Below are 5,177 nucleotides of genomic sequence, written 5' to 3' on the forward strand. Positions count from 1 at the left end.
AAAGTCCCATAAAAAGTAGTTCAGGTTTAGGTCAGGTGCTCGGGCCAGTTTTTCTTACCTGCACAGCTAAGGAATTATGGAGAAGGGAGTCAAGGTGACCACCTACATTTTGTCAGCCTGCCTTTGATTACTCAGTTTACCATGACAACGCATTAATGAGAGAGGGCATGCACAGACCTTAATTTTAAGAAATCACCCCCACAGAGCTACAGTCTTTCTACTCACTGATGACTTTATTGACTATTCAAAATCATGAATCAAATTAGCAGAAAAGATAAGTTCTTCTGGGTGTATTAAAGAGCACTTGTCTGGCAGCATGAATTAATGCATTGGTGGTCTCCAACGTGTAGACATTTGATACAGAGCACATGTGATTATATTGATGTAAAATTGCAGTTGCTTTTTTTGATGATTTAAGGTACATATTTTGGGGGCACCTGGTGGCTCAGTCGCTTGAGCATCTGACCCTTGCTTTCTGCTCAGGTTATGACCTCAGGGGTGATGAGATTGAGCCCCACTAGGGCTCTGCTGCTCAGCTGGGAGTCAGAGGAGTCTCTCCCTCTGCTCCTTTCCCCACTCACACATGTGCACACACATTCTCTCTCTCTCTCCCTTTCTCAAATAAATAAATACACCTAAAAAAAGACTTTAAGGTACATATTTTGGGTAGCTTTAAAAATATGTATTTTTTAAAGATTTTATTTATATATTCATGAGAGACACACAGAGAGAGGCAGAGACATAGACAGAGAGAGAAGCAGGCTCCATGCAGGGAGCCTGATGCAGGACTTGATCCCCAGACCCCAGGATTACACCCTGAGCCAAAGGCAGAGGCTCAACCGCTGAGCCACCCAGGTGTCCCCAAAAAGACATTTTAAAATAGAAAATCCACAGATACAGTCCAGAAGCCAAAAAGTAAAGAAGAATGTTTACAGAAAAGCTCCCTCCACTTGATCCCCAACAGTGTTTTCCTTCACTGCTCTGTTTCTTGAATCCTACGGATATTCTGTACGCGTGTGTGGGCAAATGTGCATGTACACGTGTGTCTTAGCTTGGTCTAACCCCAGAAACAGACTTGATACAAGGATTTAAACGCAGCTGTTAAAAATTTAAATAAATAAATAAATAAATAAATGCAGCTGTTTCTCTGGGAGGAGCTCCTGCGAAACCCCTGAAAGAGCCAGGGAGGGGACGTTGGAAAGGGAGACCGGCCAGCGAGGGGGGAGATGGAATAAACTGCACCGTAAGCTCAGCCCCACTGGGGAGCTCTGGGCACATGGCTAACACTCTTTTCCCGGGGGAATGAAGCGGGGGCGGCGGGAGGCGGGGGCCGTGGGGTGTGGGCAACCAGCACAGTGACATCAGGCCATCAGAGACAGAGCTCAAGGAAACGCCAAGGGCTGGCACCCTGGAGAGTGCAGGTGTGCCCTGACACGTTAAGGAGCAGGGGGTATAGGCGAGGCACCAACATTCTTCCACAACCATTTGAATGAAATCTGAACCAGATCCTTGCAGTGCTGTGGTCTGGCTCTGAGTGCCAGGTTCCCACAGAGCCCAGGCTGAAGGTCACTGGCATTCGGAGCCCAGGCTGAAGGTCACTGGCATTCGCTGGCACCGTGAACAAAGCCCACCTGGGCCTGGCTCCTGGGAACTAATTCCGGGTCCCTTCCCACCTTGGTCTCAGTCAAGTCAACAGTAATGAATGGTCTGTGCCGGAGGACTTCCCAGACATTGCAGGCAGAGCACATACCCTGGCCTTTGCCCAGAATGTTCTCTCAATCTGGGGACAGCTTTTCCCTTCCTCTAACCTGCCTCATGCTACTTGTTCTCCCAGGTTCAGGTGAGTGGACGGATAAACTTACCTTTCAGAGTAGTAGAAGGCTCACCGAGATGACCTAAATAGCGTTTAGCAGGTGTGTGACCGAGACCACACTCAGGAGGCATTATCTGCCTGCGTGTCCATCTCCCCATCTAATGGCTCTGGGGGACCTTCTGCTTCACCCCCGGGCTACACTGGGATTCTGCTTCACTCACTGTCCTAGTGCCCTGGGCTCACCTATGGGACCGTCCTCTTGCCTGTCTGTCTCCAACTATGTCAGGAGCTTCTCCGAGGCAGGAAACAGGCTTTGCTCACCTCTGAACCCCCACTGCCCGCATAGGGCCAGGTGCATAGTATGGCTCAGTGAACGCTTCGGAATAGAATTGAACCGAGAGTACCACACAGTAACCCCTTTTTGCATTATTTGTAGGAATTCTGAAGAAGGAGAAATGTCCGCACACAGGGTGGCCCGTGAAGGTTTGCTAGGTGGGCCTCGTAGAAGACACGCACACATAAAGATTGTTGCCTCATTCTTACGGGGAACTTGGACCCGTTCTTTCCTTGTATACAAGATTGTTTCTGCTTTTTTTCTTTTTCTTATTTGTTTAATCAAGAGTCACTCACTCCATTAATATTTTCTGAGTCTCTACTACTCTAGGGGATGGGGATACAGCCATGCATATGTCCGAAGGAGACTGTGTCTCAAAGAGCTTGCATTCCCTTGGAAGGTGTAGAATGGTATAGAATGGGTCTTATAAATGGTGTTGTTTTTAATTTTGATTTCCACATGGTCAGTGATATTATACATAACTACAACTGAGTTTTGAATGTTGATCTTGTATCCTGCAGCCTAGCTAAACTAAGAGGTTTTTGTTGGTTTGTTTTTAGATTCCTCAGAATTTTCTACATTATTCACTGTTATCTGGAAATCAAGATAGTCTTATTTGTTCCTTTCTGATCTGAATGTTATTATGGGTGGATTACTAACTGTGAGAAGCATTCAGGCAAAAAAAAAAAAAAAAAACCAAAAAACCAAAAACTATATTTATTCCAAAATATTCTGTTTTCTCACTCACTTCTTGATTACTTCCCCACATCCACTGGGTGTTCAGGGAACACAGGCTCATTCTTATGTTAGATCAAGCAAGTATTATTAGTAAAAGCATCTGGAAGTAATAAGATAATGCATTATAAAGCCAAAGAGGGAGGATTTGGGGACTTTTTACATCATGCTTCCTCCATGAGCAAGGGTCACTGAAGGGTGATTCCGGGTATGGTTTGTTCCCTTAGGTGAGGGCCACCCAGGCTTCGGGGCAGGATTTCTCAAAGCCTACCCGGGGAGATAAGCAACCCTTCTTCCAGGACTGGCCGAGGTCTCATCCTCCTGAACGTGGGCTAGGAGCAGTGACTGGCCTCTGGTCTGAGGACAGGGCCAAGGGTGGTCTTCGGAAATCTTAGGAGGGTCTCTTCTCACCTGGGATCCAGATGGGTGTCCAGGAGCACGTTTGGGGCTCCTCTGTTTCCTCTGCCTCTGAGCTGAGACGCCCCTCCCACAGGAGCCTGCACCGTGTGGATTTAGCTGTGGCTGAAGAGAAGGAAAGCAGGATAGTGCCCTTGTTCTCAGTGGTAACGAATCTGGGCAGTGCAAGGACAACTGTGTCCTCGATGCCACCAGGAAACCGGGGCAAGGGCTGGACGTACAGACCCCAGAATCGTCCACAAAGATGCACAAGCAATGTCATGTGAGCAAAGAGAGTCTGTACAGTGAAATCTTTGTTGGAGTTTTGTCATCACAGTGCTATTTACTTCTCTGATAAAGGGCTGGGCAATCCATGGCTGGAATATACTAAACTACTCCATGTGCCACGCTTAATCAACACGCTTAAGAGTGGATGTGTTTGAGGAGGCTAAAATAAAGCGAGTCCTCAGCACATGCTTGGCTGTGGGAGTTATTTAACCTGGGATAGTAAGATATTTTCATTCACTTTCTGGAAAGTAAGAGATGAAAATACATTTTTTTAAAAGCTAAGTTTATCCTGAAAATGGTAAGTTGGAAGAAAATTTAACGGAAAAATTTAGTTAATAGAGAGTACTAAATTCTTACTGTTTCTGTGGTCTAGACCACATCATACACAACAGCTCTTAGAGCAGTGCTATAACAATACTGTTTTAATAGCTCTAAAAGTGACCCACTCAGGGGAGTAGCCAAGGGAGTTTCATCTCTGAGATCCAGATCCTGGCAGTATGAGAATTTTCAAACCAAACGAAACAGGTGCTTAATCTCCATCATGTGCAAGACTCACCTCCTTATACTCCATGTGGATTCTGATTCCTTCTAGTCTTCCACTTGTCTGGTGTCCATAGCACATTAACTCCCTCTCACAGCTCTCCCCAGTACTGACCCTTGGATGTCAAGTGGAAACTCCCATCTCTAGGATAGCTTCTCTGGGTTAGGAGACACTAGGACAAGATATAGAAACTCCAAATATCTAGGCAGTCTTCTCTCCATCCTAGGCTCTTCCTTAGCCTAGCCTGACCTGCCCAGGATTGCTGCACTCTCTTCTCCTTGTCCTAGAAGTCTCTGACCCATTGAGAAGTGTACCCGCCCCTGCCTCTCAACTTTGCAACTTTTGTCATCTCTTGTCTTCTGGCTTCTTAGTTTCACTGAGCCCTTCTATGAACCAACAGGGCATGGTTGCCTATGATGTCACCAGTGTGCTTCTGAGGTGAGAAGTGACTGTAGCTGCCCTCTGAATCTCAGCTTGAGGGATCACAGATGATCTGAATCTGCCAACATCTCCCTTTGGACCTCAGGATAAAGAACAGTGGCCCATGGGAGGTTTGATTAGCATCGAACCCTTAGTATCACTTTTCATGGGCCTTGCCTTCTACCCTTTCTAGCTAGGACTGCTTCTGTAGAAGGGTGGAGTTTTCATCTTGAATTGCAAAAGGGCATTTACAGGTGAGCTGGTTATAGTAGTAGGCATCTAATGTGGAAGAAAGCTCATGTTCAGCAAAGTATCTGAAGTTGCATCACTTTCTTTTATTGGGGCTTATGAACCTCCTTCATTCATAAAAGTTGGCCATGGTTACTCTTTTCAATTTCAAAAATTCTGAAGAAGGACTTAACTTGAATATCTCTAGAAAGATTACCTCAGTCAAAACTAATGAAAATGTGCCCAGAAGGCTATCTTGGCTTCTGAAAGAGATGATTCTCTCCTCAATGTCTACTACAAAACCCTTACTGTTTTACTTGAGGCCCTCATTCAATAGGATTTTTGAATCCAGTGGCTAGTGACTATATGAATTCATTGATTTGGTTCAATGATTCTAGAATGACTCTTCTCTTAACCTTTGC

At 45.7% G+C, this 5,177-nt stretch overlaps 1 long non-coding RNA gene across 1 annotated transcript; it reads right to left on the minus strand.

Annotated features, from left to right (window-relative positions):
• Positions 1–2,848: 2,848 nt before the first annotated feature.
• LOC112640830 (uncharacterized) lies at positions 2,849–4,476 on the minus strand. Its single transcript, XR_003124282.3, has 2 exons — positions 4,123–4,476; positions 2,849–3,404 (listed from the first exon to the last, which is right to left on the minus strand). It is a non-coding gene; the product is annotated as an uncharacterized LOC112640830 (long non-coding RNA).
• Positions 4,477–5,177: the final 701 nt, after the last annotated feature.

This window comes from Canis lupus, chromosome 6, assembly GCF_003254725.2.
Source record: "Canis lupus dingo isolate Sandy chromosome 6, ASM325472v2, whole genome shotgun sequence".
Classification (NCBI taxonomy): Eukaryota; Metazoa; Chordata; class Mammalia; order Carnivora; family Canidae; genus Canis; species Canis lupus.